The following is a 16,398-nucleotide window of genomic DNA, read 5'->3' on the forward strand; positions in this document are numbered from 1 at the left end:
GGAAATCACGCGATGTGTTCATGATTTGCAGCATTTTGTTTGAAACTGAGCACTCCTGTGAACTTTGGAAGCCAATCTTAACCAATCAGGATGGAGTGTGAGAAATCTGAAAGACCGGTTTCGTTGAATGGCTCTAGAGAGACTGTGTACCAATTTGCGTGATGTTTGGACAAAATCTGTAGGTGTGCTGTGCAAAAACCTGTTTTGCACAAAGCGGCCTCCTGGTGGCGCTATAACAGGCCGTTCTGGAAAGTTTGGGGCAGAGGTTCATCGTTGGCATCCAGGGAGTGTGTGTGCAAAATTTGGCATCGACCGGGTTAACGGTGGCCGAGATTAGCTGCTCACGGACGGACACACACACACACACACACACACGGACGGACGGACGGAGTGCAAAACATACTCTCCCCCCATGCCTTCGGCCTGGTGGAGACAATAATCAAAAACGTGAAAAAGCTACTACTGTGGAAGGGTTATCATGTTTATAAACAATTTAATATAGGGTATAGTTTGCCCACCAATTTTGGAGCTCTGGCTCATGGACTAAAAACCAAAAAGAACTGAACCGGTTCCCATTGGGAACCAACCGGTGGAAAAGGGGTCTGAGTGGAGTGGGCAAAATGGTCTATGGTGAATGTCTGAATGAATGACCCCATTGTAAAGCGCTTTGAGCACTTGGAAAAGCGCTATAGAAATGCAATTTATTATGGTCTAGATTAAGGATGATATCCTATAAGTAGTGCTGATGACAAAAGATCATGAAAATAAAAGTAAACAACACAACAACTTCTTGTCTCATGCCATCAGAAACAATTAACACCGATTGTTGCTACTAGTCACTTGAAATATTGAATTTGGAAGTGATATTAGTTTCACTGTAAAATAGAGTGCTAACAAAGAAGATATAACGTGCATTTTAGATTTGTTTTTAATATTTAACATGATATTGTTTATTTCCCTCAAACTGTTTTCTAATGGTTTGAGCCTAAATCACTAAATCACTACATCTCTGATATAACCAGCTGATTATAACCAGCTGTCCTTGTAATTTATTTCTGGACTTTGACGCAGTTTTAGCCGCAGTACTACCACAATGTCAATGATTATGAATTGAATATCCCGTTTGACTGTACCCTGTACTAAGGCTGCACAATATATCGTTATCGTATCGTTATCGAGGTATGAACATGCACAATATCAGTATCGCAAAAAGGCAACGGTATCGCGATATAGATATATCGTCGACATATCAATATATCGTCCACTTCTAAAGCCAGCCCTCTGTTTTAGCCTGTGCCCCTCGGAAAATAAACCATCACTCCGTTTGTCCCTCTGTCCTGCACACACGAACACGCACGCACACACACACACACACACACACACACACACACACACACACACACACACACACACACACACACACACACACACACACACACACACACACACACACACACACACACACACACACACACACACACACACACACACACACACACACACACACACACACACACGCACACACACTAGGGCTGCACGATATATCGTATCGATATCGAGATATCTGCCATATATATCGTGATATGAATTATATCGTATCGTATCGATATCGAGATATCTGCCATATATATCGTGATATGAATTTTTGTCCATATCGTGCAGCCCTACCCTGTACTACTGATTACATTTCTGTTTGACTGTACCCTGTACCGATAACATTTTTGTTTGACTGTACCCTGTACCCTTCGCCGACTTCAAATGAGAGAGAGAGGGAGAGGGGGGGGGGGGGGGGTCGTAGGGAGTGGAGAGGAAGGGAGCTTTGCCTTCCAGACAATAAGGACATAGAGCCTGATAACTAAAGGCTCTGCCTTCCAATCATTCGACTCTTGGAGCTTTCAGAAACCACAAGAGAACCTGTGTGCTGCATATGGAGCTTGTGGTGTTCTAGCAGGCTTATAACCCATTCTGACCGGGCACCCATTTTGGTGTTGGCATCATGTTAGCTATTGAAAAATAGCAGATCTACAAGCTCATATCGCGATACGAGCTTGTAGGTCTGCTATTTTTGAAAAATCGAAGAACGACTGACATTTTTTAAATCTGATCTCAGGTCAGAATGGGTTTAATCAGACCAGTGTGTGTCCAGCGGAAACCTCGTATGAATCTGATCTCAGGTCAGAATGGGATAAGGCACATGATACTGTATGATATGGTGCCTGACCATAAAGGGCTTTGTATGTTAGTTAGGAGGATTTAAAATTCTACTCTGGATCTCTGGAGAGATGATGATCTCTTCTTCTAGTTCCCGTGAGTATGTCACGCATACAGTAGCAGTTTTCTGGACCAGCAGCATGCACAGTCTTTACAGACCTATCAGAGCAACGTTATAAAATAATGAGTTGCGATGATACAGGCTGAAATTAACGCGTGCCTGGACTCGTTTTATTTATCTCCACCTGATCATGCATTCTGGTCAGGAGAGAGAAAGGGAGACAAAACCTAATTCATCTAAATGAGCAGTATAGCCTTCACTTTATTACTTATATAGAAGGGGCCTGAGGCATGCTGTGGATCCTGACTTGTTTATCCCATTCTGAACGCATTTTGGTGTCAGCATCATGTTATGCTTTAGCTATTGAAAAATAGCAGATCTACAAGCTCGTAGCGCGCCACCGAGTGGCGCGCTACGAGCTTGTAGGTCTGCTATTTTTGAAAAATCGAAGAACGACTGACATTTTTAGAATCTGATCTCAGGTCAGAATGGGTTAATCAGACCAGTGTGTGTCCAGTGGAAACCCTCGTATGAATCTGATCTCAGGTCAGAATGGGTTATCTGTCTCTGCTCGTGGGCGATGTCCACGGGTGACGCAAAATAATGTAACTGACGGGCTGACGCTGTAATGCACTCAACGCGACAACGACACACCATCACAAACACAACTACACAACACAACAAAGCACTAACACAACACCAACAGAACACCGACTAACACAAACACAACAGAAGACCAACACAACACAACACAATACCATTACAACATCAACACAATTATATGCACCAAAGGAAAGGAAAGGAAAGGTTTACCCAGGGTAACTGGACTAAGCTCAATAACTTGGTTACAGCCAGGCCCTGCTCATAGAATATTTCATGGTACGGGTTCAATGCCTTGTCCAAGGGCACTTCAGCGGTGGTAATTTTAACGTGCCGGTCCGGGGATACGAACTATAGCGACCTTCCGATATCAAGACCGCTCCGCAAACCGTTCGGCCACCGCTGCCCCAATATACACCAAATATACACCAAAACAACTACTCTGGTTTTAGGCCATGCAGCAATCTAGGACATTTACATGCACATGCGCATAAAGAAACCGGCACGTGCGTACGGGCCTGCACCAGTGAATATATCAAACACACTATGGGTGTAGCCTCATTTCTACAGTACGTACAGGCATCTAACTCAAGTCAAAATGCAAGTTTGTGACCACTACAATGTGATACTCAGTACTATTCACTAGCAGTTTTCTCTCACCTCTGGCATGAGAACACAGAGCGCTTGCTGATTTGACTTAACCCATTCTGACCTGAGATCAGATTCATACAAGGTTTCCGCCGGACACACACTGGTCTGATTAACCCATTCTGACCTGAGATCAGATTCTAAAAATGTCAGTCGCTCTTCGATTTTTCAAAAAATAGCAGACCTACAAGCTCGTATCGCGCCACTCGGTGGCGCGATATGAGCTTGTAGATCTGCTATTTTTAAATAGCTAAAGCATAACATGATGCTGACACCAAAATGGGTGCCCGGTCAGAATGGGTAACCAGACAATACATTTCAATTCCATTTTCTTTGCACTACTGCACATTGCCATTACTACAGCTAAGCTAGTGTCATTAGGCAGGAGGAGAGTCAGAGTTGTGCTCTTTATATGGGTAAGAGAACAATTGCTTTGTTTCAGAACAGTGTTGCTAAGTTAGTGAAGGAATGTGCAAGGCATCTAATGTAACAGCAGCACCTTGGAGACAATGGTAGGAAAGAGAGGCAATATGATTTATGTCTGTGCGTTGAGAATGGTCTGCAGTGAGTTGGAGTCCAACGGACACCATATAAGTGCAGTTCAGAAAGTGGGGTCTTACTTTTTGCACTTTTTGCAATGTTCAAACGCACAGTTCATTAGGATTTCCAGGGCTAATTTGGAGTCTGATTTTAATACTGTAACAAATTCCAATTTCCAGGATTCATATAATTTCAAATAGGGCATCATGATTATTGAGAGATTGGGTCATTGTAATCCCTTTCACTGTGTAATCGAGTTTCTGCTGTGAGAGCTTGCCAGGCTGCCAGCAGCCCGAAAGACCCCTACACGTCTTGTTTATCTTGCTAGACTCTATAGAGCATTCTGACCTGAGATCAGATTCATACGAGGTTTCCGCCGGACACACACTGGTCTGATGAACCCATTCTGACCTGAGATCAGATTCTAAAAATGTCAGTCGCTCTTCGATTTTTCAAAAATAGCAGACCTACAAGCTCGTATCGCGCCACTCGGTGGCGCGATATGAGCTTGTAGATCTGCTATTTTTAAATAGCTAAAGCATGCAAGCTGACACCAAAATGGGTGCCCGGTCAGAATGGGTTAAAAAGAGCTGTGCTCAAAGTAGGCCATTTTTCAGTTTACCTCCATTTTCCACATGGTGGACCACAAATGTCCCAATAAAATGGTGTACGGTGTTTTCAATTTCAATCTGATGGAAACTCACTTTTCTTGACAGCCTATCATATTTTGGCCTTGAAACTCTTTATGGGGGACTGGAGGTCGATGCATAAGATAGATATTTTTTTTATAGTTCATGCATATTGCATACAGGTACCTCTGTGAAACAAGTCTAAGAGCCAATCTTGCACAAAGCATGCCTCGATTCATATGTGAAAAGTGGTAAACAAAACAAGCCAAACTTGAAGCCAATTTGGTTTTTTAATGCCATTACTGAAGTGATAGCAAATAGCTTTGGGCAGATCATTTGAAGCTGCACTCTCAAAATGTTACAATTTGTATTTACTGTCTCCTCAGAGCAGCTAGGTGAAGGTTTGTGCATCAGACCTGATGAGTGCTAAGGACAATGAAGTACTCATATTAAACCCCTCGATACTTGACCTGAGTTGGCCTGCTCTTGTTTCCTTCTACCCCAAATCTCTTTTGTGACGCGTTGTGTGAAGCTTGTAGATCGGCTATTTTGGGCAAATGTTCCACCCAGACTAGAGGGTTAAAATGGCTACACACAGCATGCAATAATAATAATAATAATTATAATAATAATAATACAACAAAACAACCTTACACTCTACTTTGACTTGATCACATACATTTGCTCCTACATTAAAGTGTAGCGTAGCCAATCCCTGTTTTAATTACAAAGTGAAAACTCAAATTATGTTTCAGAGCAAATAGCTTGAGGCAGATCATTTGAAGCTGCACTCTCAATGCACTCTCCTAATGCAAAGTGCGTCGCTTACCATTCTAAAATGTTTAGTTCTTTCTTCAGAATAGTTGGAGGATGACGTCTGAGTCACACATGGTGGGTGCTAAGGGACACCAATAAAACAGCTGGGGGCGCTGTGGGCGTGTTCTCTCCTCCGCGCTATCAGTGCCCATACCCTGGGTGGGGTAACTCGGTTTGGCGAAAGGGCCTTTCTGTGTGGAGTCTCCCCATGTCCCCTAGGGTAGGTACCCTCACAAATAACATGCAGTAATCCTGGTCTCTAAACTGCCTCCCCCTGGCCAGCCGGGGCGCCTGATGGAGGGGAAAGGAACTGGTTGGAATAATGTGTTCCTTCCACGCACTACCGGGGAAACACCCCATGCCAGGTGAAAAGAAGTGGCTTGGCCGCTCATGCATTGAAGGAAGCATGAGGTCAGTCCGTCGCTCTCCCCAGGTTGGAAGAGGGAGTGTAGAGCCCAGGATTACATTAGATAATTGACACTGGGTGAAAAAATGAGACGTAGTGGTGAAAGCTGGGACTGCAGGCGGGCCCCTGAATTTAGCACGAGGAAACCCCCCCAAAAAATGTGCATGGGGTTTTATCTGATAATATATAATCTTACTGGCAAAGAATGTCACATGGCAGAATGTTTTTTCAAAGCCATGGGAAGTCAGTAACAACAAGAGATTAGTTGTGAAGTTGGATGAAATGAACGTTCACTTTTCATCTTCAAAATGCCTAAAAACAATAAAAACGTGCAAGGAAAATCTCCGACATGAGGTGATACCGTAATTAGATTTCTCACATTGGAAGTGCTGAAACGGTGCTATAAACCGAAAAACGAAAATGGGGTTTGATAGGAAACACTTTCCCGGATTAGAGTGCTCCAATTCACAGTCTTCCTTCTCATGCACTTGTTCATCTCGCAATGATTAACCCATTCTGACCGGGCACCCATTTTGGTGTCGGCATCATGTTATGCTTTAGCTATTGAAAAATAGCAGATCTACAAGCTCATATCGCGCCACCGAGTGGCGCGATACGAGCTTGTAGGTCTGCTATTTTTGAAAAATCGAAGAGCGACTGACATTTTTAGAATCTGATCTCAGGTCAGAATGGGTTCATCAGACCAGTGTGTGTCCGGCGGAAACCTCGTATGAATCTGATCTCAGGTCAGAATGGGTTAAGATAATTACTGTAGGAACCATATGTGACCAAATTTGACATCGCGCAAATTCCAGCTTTTCACCAGAGGAGAATTTCTTCTTCTTTTTTTTTAATGAGTTTATAGCACAGGCAGACTCTTCACATGTCTGAAATAAGTGTCAGAGCTGAAATGTAAATATGAAATAAATGCTTGAACATGTAGCTAGGTGTAATCTTAGAGACCACAGAAGTGAACCTTTCAAGCCTCTTTTCTCAACTCGCTGTTTTCTGTAAGACATTACTCTATAAGCCATATCTCCAAAACTGGTGGGTCAAACTGAACAACCAATATGTCAATTTGAAGCTATGATTCCCTGCTTTCATATGACATGAAAAAACGAAAATTCAAAAAATCCAATGGCAGTCCCTCAGTCAAATTTAGTCACATATTATGTACCCATTCCGGGTAAGGATCAAATTCTGCCAGACCCTCTCTTAAACTAGTCTCTACCTCCAATAGTGGAGTTTAAAGCATTTTTTTGTTAGTATTACCCGGTATATGCAGACTAAAGCTTGAGAATAGGCTTGCATTAAACCACTTCTATAATTTATTATAAAGCCCTTTTCAACAATACTGTATTTTTCCTCACATCACTAGCAAAAGCTTGTGTCCAAAATCAGGTGAACTTGATCTCTCTCTCTCTCTCTCTCTCTCTCTCTCTCTCTCTCTCTCTCTCTCTCTCTCTGTCTCTCTCTGCCTCTTCTGTTATTGACAATTGACCAAACGTGACCTTATGAAGTTAATTAATTGCATGAGCAGCTCATTAAGAGTAATGCTGAATTTCGTGCATTAATTTGATGACAGTGTCCCTGCCACATCCATCATAATTTGAAAGGCACAGACTGTGACAAAGAGGCCCACACTTCGAGGCGTGGACATGCATAAGTAGCTGGTGCGAGCACAATCGTTTGTCATTTAACAACATTCCAATTATGATTAACTGTGCCCGCGCTGCCTCTTTGTTCTCTCCACAAACCAATACAAACAAGGTCTTCGGGCAAGTTGCTTGCAGTAGGCTAATCACTTTTGTTTTAACTGATTTTGGCTCATAGTCATCTTTGACTCCGACTGGAGTTGGGACCATCATTGTAAGACTCATGTGAACACAAGAATACTCATGTCTTTGTTCTTCGTGTCCACTTACAGTGAAGCCAACGTGGCATGTGCTGAGAACAGGCAGTTAACCCATTCTGACCTGAGATCAGATTCTAAAAATGTCAGTCGTTCTTCGATTTAAAAAATAAATAGCAGACCTACAAGCTCGTATCGCGCCACTCGGTGGCGCGATATGAGCTTGTAGATCTGCTATTTTTCAATAGCTAAAGCATAACATGATGCCAACACCAAAATGGGTGCCCGGTCAGAATGGGTTAAAGGACCACTTCACCACTTTTCAGCCCTTCTTCATATAATAGGTCCTCACTAATAATCTTGAAAGAAATGGCGCAATTCTTTTCTAATCTGTGTCTGTGTCTCATAGGAGGGCTGTGGGCAGTTCAGAAACCGTCTTCCAGTGACATCATCGATGGGGAATATAAGCTAATAAAAACTGCAGGCTTCCTAGTCGTGAAAAGTTGCAATGCGAAAATGGAAGCCATCGTTCTCACGATAATGAAAATCTAAACATTTTTGTAAAAACATCTTGTTTAAAAAAGAATCTGCCTAATGATGATGTCACTGGAAGACGGTTTCTAAACTGCCCACAGCCCTCCTAGGAGACACAGACTGAGTAGAACAAAATCGTGCCATTTTATCATGATTATTAGTGAGGACCTATTATATGAAGATTGGTTGAAAAGTGGTGAAGTGGTCCTTTAATGAAATGCTTATATTTGACCAATGTGCATCCTCTTACCACTTAAAGGCATAGCAAAATGGTAAATCATATGGGCATACCTAACAATGGATGCCAAAAAAAATGGGCAAATTTGGGCAAATTTGTGTGTTTTTATGTCACAAGTCCATATATATATATATATATTTTAATTACTTCCTGAAAACAAAAACGTGCTGCGTGCTACAGTTAGCTCTCCCATAGCCTGGAGGGATGCGACGCTCTGATTGGTTCAGAAACTTCAGAGCCAGCGTTTCAAGCTGAAACTTCAAAATAAAATGCCCACCATTTCCATTTCGCTACACCTCAGTCTAAACCCTGTAGGTCTGTAACTCTGAGAGTCTACACATTTGTACACTCTCAGAGTTGATTGATTGATATTGATTGTACAATATAAATTGGGGGTACCAGAGATAGAAATGCCATTAACCCTCTAATGGCCAAGTTGCCAACCTTAATAACATCTTATTGTGCCTTAGGCCAGCTTTGGCTGACTTTTTGAATGACAATAGAATAATGTGCGATATGACCACAATGTCACGAAATATCTCATTTTAAAGCTGCACATCTCTAGTTTACACCGGGAAAAAAAAAGTTCCTAGCATGTTCCTTCGTTTACTTATAAGCACTTTAGTACACCTTGGTTTGACTTATCACTGAAACCAAGGTCTACTAAAAAGCTTATAAGTAAACGATGGAACAAGCTATAATCATAATTATTTTTTCATTGTAAAGTAGTGACTTGGAGCTATAAAATGAGACATTTCGTGACATTGTGGTCATATCTCACATTTTTCGATTGCCATTCAAAAAGTCGCCAAATCTGGCCAATGCTGGCCAATGCCCCATTTCTTAATTCGTCATTTTAATGCAATAAGAGGGATCAGCGATCTAAATACAATACATCAAGTTTTACTTTCGATTTCAAAGTAATACCCAGAAGTTCCACCAGATGGCAGGAACGTTCCATTATTCTGATTTTGACAAAAGTGTTAAATCTGGCTAAATCACTTCCTGTCAAACGAGGTAAACAAAGGAAGCTAATTTGACCCCTAGCTTATAGCTTGTCTGTCCGGATTGCTAAACTAACATTAGCTTTGTCATAACTTAGTCAGATTAAGCTTAAAAACGGCCAGGAACATCCCAAAATATCAAAAATTTTGCCGCGGATCACATAGAGACGGCGCGCGTGCACGATAGTGCACGATCGCGCGAGTTTCGGCCGGTTTTTGGTAGATTACATAAAAATAATTAAAAAAATGTCAAACAATTGCAATATTTTGTTAAAAAGACGTATTGACAGGGCAGTACGTCTACTACGCAGATAACGTCATTGGCTTGGAGGGATTTGTTGATTTACTACGTCAATTAACATGGCAGTCTATGGGCTTGACGTAGTCTTGGCCACAAGGGGGTTAAATGGGGGTCCGTAGACTAACATGCATGTCAAACTGGGGGTCCGTGAAATTAAAGGAGAATTCCATGCTAGAATGCTTTCTTATCTTTCTTTGTAGTTGTTACGTCCCCACCAAAGAGGTCCAGGTGTTATTTTGTGCAAAAACTCTTTATTGGCTATTTTCCCTACCATAAGCCATAACCATAATTGCATTGCATTGAATGGGAATTGAATGGGGCTATGGGGTGTTATGCTAGTTCGCTTATTTCCATCGAAAGAAGTAGTAAAGTGTGCCGCTTGGGATATTATTTACATTATGAAGAGAGGATATATACAAAGAAATTATAATTTTGAGCGATGGAAATAAGCGAATTAGCACAACACCCCATAGCCCCATTCAATTCCCATTCAATTAAATGCAATTCATTTAGGGCTTATGGTAGGGGAAACAGCCAATAAGGAGCTTTTTCACAAAATAACACCTGGACCTCTTTGGTGGCGACGTAACAACTACAAAGAAAGGTAAGAAAACCTTTTAGTATGGAATTCTCCTTTAAACGGGTTGAGAATCACTGCTAGAGCCGTAACAATCTTCTCTTATGGGGGGTCCCTGGAATATCTCTTCAAATGGTGGTCCGTGGGACGGATATTTAGTGTCAATTTGGGGGTCCTTGACATGAAAAGGTTTGGGAACCACTGTCCACTAGGGCTCATACTCCTTTTTTTCCCCCTGTACACAATCTCTTCAGCAACAATAGCAGATTGACAAGCTCACAATATGAGCTTGTAGATCTGGTATTTATTTTGTGCAAAAATATTACCCCCAGAATAATAATATGCATGAATATGTGCAGGCACTGGCCTTCCTGTTCATAATTTTTCATATAGATCCCAGTGGTCTTGTCGAGGCGTATTTGTGACAGAAAGATTCACAGCACAGCGGTTGCAAAACATGCCTGCGTGCAGCCTTCTCCATTTCCCTTTGTTACTCCCGAGGCAGTCGGCAGAGGCACATCCAGCATTCCAGACACGGCACCTCACCCGGGCTTCCATCCAATCTATCAGAAATGGCTCCCTCTAGCCCATTCTGACCTGAGATCAGATTCATACGAGGTTTCCGCCGGACACACACTGGTCTGATTAACCCATTCTGACCTGAGATCAGATTGTAAAAATGTCAGTCGCTCTTCGATTTTTCAAAAATAGCAGACCTACAAGCTCGTATCGCGCCACTCGGTGGCGCGATATGAGCTTGTAGATCTGCTATTTTTAAATAGCTAAAGCATAACATGATGCTGACACCAAAATGGGTGCCCGGTCAGAATGGGCTAGGGCAGAGATGGATTTAGCCGTGTTTCGACCGTTTCAAATGAAACGGGCCCCCGAGCCACCAGGGGGTCCCCGTGGGCAGTTTCTTTAGATTTATTTTAGTATTTGGACAGTTCGAAGTATGTCTGTTCGAATAAATGACATTCTGTCCATCGACTCGATTACAGGCAGACTGATGGCAGATTTGGGGGGTCCGATTTAGGAGTTTTGGCCGATATAAAAGTGCTACATTTTCTATGCAATTTCTATGAAAACATTGAAATTTGAAATCGTTTAACTGAAAGCCAAAAACATAAGATATATCTTTGATGGATAAAACCGATCACCGTATAGACAAATCCACGGAGGGGTGCCCTGGGCGCAGCCATAGCTGAGGTGTACCCTTAACCCATTCTGACCTGAGATCAGATTCATACGAGGTTTCCACTGGACACACACTGGTCTGATTAACCCATTCTGACCTGAGATCAGATTCTAAAAATGTCAGTTGTTCTTCGATTAAAAAAAAAAAAAGCAGACCTACAAGCTCGTAGCGCGCCACTCGGTGGCGCGCTATGAGCTTGTAGATCTGCTATTTTTCAATAGCTAAAGCATGACATGATGCTAACACCAAAATGGGTTCCCGTTCAGAATGGGTTAAAAGGGACACTTCACCCCTTTTGGAACTAGATCTTATTTTAATGATGTTTGGGAGACAAGAAACACTTTCCTGTGGGTAATACAGTATGTATTTTAGCTATTTTAGTATTAAGTGCCCATGATGTCATGGACTCTGGGCTCACTTACTTCCTGGACTACATGTTGTCTCAGTAAGACAGCCCTCCCCCTATCCACCGGGAGGAGCAGTGCACCAAAGCATTATGGGAATTGTAGTATATAGGAAAGAAGTGAGCCCAGTGTCCATGACATCATGGACACTTTGAAATACTGAAATATCTAAAAACACAAACTGCAGGAAAGTGTTTCTTGTCTCCTAAACATTAAAATAGGTTCTGGTTGCCAAAGGGATGAAGTGTCCCTTTAAGCTTGACACCTCAGTATTAATTGCCTACACCTGGCATACAGGGCACCGGTCTATGGAAGATTGGCTACTTTTTAAGTCTTGAAAACATTCAAATAAAAATAGCCTATAATGACACGCCCATAACAGGGATGCCATTTTGAGAGTTGTTAAAAACATTGCCTGCATGATTTCGATACCAATGTTGTCGCAAGAGTCAAGTAATGGCTGCTATATCAGACAAATCGATATATCGGTAATCTGTTATATGTACTTTCATCGTTTGACCAGATTGTAGTGAGCCAGCCTGTACTGTGCTGCGCTGCACCTGGTGAAAATTGAGAGCCATTAAATGCTACCAGTGAGGCACTGGCGGTTTAGCCAGCAAAGCAAAGATAATATTCAGCCATTGTTTAATTTGTTTACCTCAGTAACTATGTGTGACATACAAACCAGAGTCTCGTGTGCAAATTGCTTAGTCAGAACATAACAGCACTGTTGCAGGCCTAAACTGCACAACACACAAGCTCACAGGGGAAAACACAACAATTACGATTTAATTTAAAGTACTGCATGGAGTGTGGGGTGAGGGGAGGCCCCACAACAGTCCTAAAAGTGTCTAAAAATCCTTTAAATCCTCTATAGTCTGTGATCTCCGATAGCTTCTCCTTTCTGGTTCGTTTTATCAGACAGTTTGGAAGAGCCACTGTCGTGCCGTTGCATTCTCCTCCTCTATCTTCCCTTGTCAAAAAGCTGAACCTCAGCAGCGGGCATGACTCAATGGAGCCCCGCTGTACTTTCTAATGACACGAGAGTGGAGGCTGAGTCAATCTGACCTGACAGTCTAGCATAAATCACAGCCCTTCAATGTTTTAACCCATTCTGACCGGGCACCCATTTTGGTGTCGGCATCATGTCATGCTTTAGCTATTGAAAAATAGCAGATCTACAAGCTCATATCGCGCCACCGAGTGGCGCGATACGAGCTTGTAGGTCTGCTATTTTTGAAAAATCGAAGAACGACAGAATTTTTTTTAGAATCTGATCTCAGGTCAGAATGGGTTCATCAGACCAGTGTGTGTCCGGCGGAAACCTCGTATGAATCTGATCTCAGGTCAGAATGGGTTAAGTTGCTTTGAGGAGTGTCAACAGATCCACAGGAGGAATATTAGGCTGTGCTGTAGGTACTGCAGGGACTCTGCCTCGGAGAACTTGTGGTATACTACAGGGCGTCGACCTCCAAGCTGTGACTGAATCACCAGGCTTATTTCAGCATCACTGGCAGAATCCTGCAGTTAAAATTTGTGACTCGTGACCAGGGACCCACCGCCACCAGCAGCCCAAAGGCAGTTTTAGTGAGGTGATCTGGGGTGGATGTCGAATGATTAAGGTTCCCTTTACGGGGTCTTTATTACACTCCAAGTTAACCCATTCTGACCTGAGATCAGATTCATACGAGGTTTCCACTGGACACACGCTGGTCTGACGAACCCATTCTGACCTGAGATCAGATTCTAAAAATGTCAGTCATTCTTCGATTTTTTTCAAAAATAGCAGACCTACAAGCTCGTATCGCGCCACTCGGTGGCGCGATATGAGCTTGTAGATCTGCTATTTTTCAATAGCTAAAGCATAACATGATGCTAACACCAAAATGGGTGCCCGGTCAGAATGGGTTAAATTAACACTCAGGATTTTACACTGTAAAGATAGAAAAGAGCCTGATATAATAGTGAATGCCATTAAATGATAATGCATCCTCCAGAACTAGCTATATCTTTCTGGTTTTCATTCATTGTTGTTTACGGCCTTTGTGAATGGCGAGAGGTTAATGTGGAGTGCACCCTATGCACTGCATTTAGATGCTAATCTTATAGCGTCAATCTTTCTACTTGAACGGGCCAAACAACTAAAGGTTGTAAAGGTTCTGAATGTAAATAATTACGTTTTTTTTTTTCTCTCGCAAACACGTGAGAGAGATTCAAAAAACAAATGACATGAGACAATGCAGACCAAAATAAATACATTAGGAAGCGGGACATCTTCACAAAATCGAAATGAAATGCAAAATTAACATTTTGGCAAATAGCTTAGCTTAGACATTAAGTAATTAACCACTTAAACCCTCTATAGTCTTAGTGAAACAGACCTGAATTGCAACTGTATACTTGGACCTCTTTTTTCCATCTCTGCCAAATCTCTAAGGCAAAAAAATTGCTGTTCTACTGTATAAGCGCAGACGTTGTGAGCTTGTATATCTGCTATTTCTGGATAATGCTCCTCCCAGAGTATGGATGCTGGGCTTCAAGTGGTTAAAGGCAGGATCAGGCTGAGAGTCTCTGCGTCTCTGTAAAAAAACAACATTCAGCTCCCCTGCATTTCCTTTTCCCATCAGAGACCACAGTACTGTATATATACAGTATATACTGAGCCGTTCCACTTGGATCCTTGTATCTAAAATGATCTAATTCCAATGGCATTTGACTCCTCTGCTCTTTGCCATACGCCACACACAAAGACAGAATGAATTCCATTAATTTAAATAATGTGCGGCTATTAGTTATATTAAAGATAGGCAGTGTCTGAACTCCCAGAGCTCACTTTCTCAGCTCCAGGCACTTTTCTCCAATATTGGCTACTATACTGTTCAGGAGAGAGCGAGAGAGAGAGGAAAAAAGAGGGGCAGAGTTTAATCAAAAGTGAGAGATCTAAACACGAGGGAGTGTGTGGATTGTAAGATGATTTCTACTGATGATCAAGAAGCTGGCGGAGGAGGGGGGGGGGGGGGGGGGGGGGGGAGCGTGTGGTGTGAGATTCCGGTCCATTCTATGAACTGGAGCTCTGCTATCTTCTACTACTGGAGGGCATGGTGGAGAGAGAATGCAATAGAGGGGCTCTGCACATGCTGCCGGTTTATCTGTCCGTCAATGTCACGTCTCTTCAGGATCACGGTTCAAGGCGAACGGGAAGGATACAAGCGAGGGGAGGAATGAGGAACTATAGTACATTGCTGAGAGGGTGCTGGTAGGTCAAAGGAGCCTGTGCTGAGATTCTGCGGGTGGATATTGAGCTCCTCTGTGACTTGAAGGATGTAAAACAGTGCAGTGGTATCCAAGCTAATGGGTCTTGGACATAAAGAGGAAAACAGAGCCAGAGTTCTAAGCACGTAGGATAAGGGTTGAGGCTGCAGGTCAACTGCACACGGCGCTGTGCATGCATGGTGCGTGCTTAAGATTCCAACAATATGTCTGGTAGTCTGCGTTACTGGAAATGTGTACAAAATGCTCGTGTACACAATGAGCACCTGTGGGTAAGGGCATCGCGGACCATAGATTCCACGGATGCCAGATTTCGTTTTTTTCTTCTTTTTTTTGCAGTGCAGATCTCAGATGAATTTCTTTCAATCTTTGCAAAAAATTGCAACCACCCACAGCAGGCAATGAGCGCTCCAGCTGGCAGGCAAATTCTGAGGAGAACAGATTCTATAGGGAAGCAGTCAGAGAGAGTGAAAGAAGCTCGTTCTGTTGATTAAATTTAGTTGATTGAGCTGCTTGGCTCGCAGGGGGTGACTAGAAGCTCGCAAATTATCAATTTTAAATGGCTGGATTCTTTACTGAGGCAGTTCGCGTTGGCTGCACAGATTGGATTAATTTCTCTAGCGTAGCACAAAAAATGTAGATGGATTGCAGTCCTTGAGAAAACCTCATCTGGTCATCTCACTGATGTAACACTTTTTTATCACAATTGCTTAGTGTTTTCATTACAGAAAACATAGTCACGGTGTCCATGTGTTTAGTTCACGTGCTAATACATAGTCGGTTCCGTCGTCGATTACGTTCTGAACGTTTCAACGATTCACAGATTGCCACATGCTCTCGTATTTATCCTGGCACTGTGCACAGGTGTACCTGACGAAGGCCCCTGAGGCCCAGACGTTGTATTGTTTTCCGCTCTGTTGTCAATTAAGCGTTTTGGGAGCTTTTTTAACCCATTTCGACCTGAGAAAAGATTCAACAAATGCCTTCTAAATCCGGACAGTTTTCTGAAAACCCTATGTTTCTATGTCAGTGGTTCTCAACCTTTTATTCACGTCAAGGACCCCCCAGAATTATCTGTATTTGGCCCACGGACCACCATCTGAAAATAT

At 42.6% G+C, this 16,398-nt stretch overlaps 1 protein-coding gene across 2 annotated transcripts in view; it reads right to left on the reverse strand.

Moving 5' to 3' along the window:
• LOC310875447 (glucosidase 2 subunit beta-like) overlaps positions 1 to 16,398 on the reverse strand; it is a 239,136-nt gene that overhangs the window by 50,818 nt on the left and 171,920 nt on the right. The window lies entirely within an intron of this gene.

The sequence above is a fragment of the Protomyctophum parallelum genome, assembly GCF_964188405.1.
Source record: "Protomyctophum parallelum genome assembly, chromosome: 18".
NCBI classification, from domain to species: Eukaryota; Metazoa; Chordata; class Actinopteri; order Myctophiformes; family Myctophidae; genus Protomyctophum; species Protomyctophum parallelum.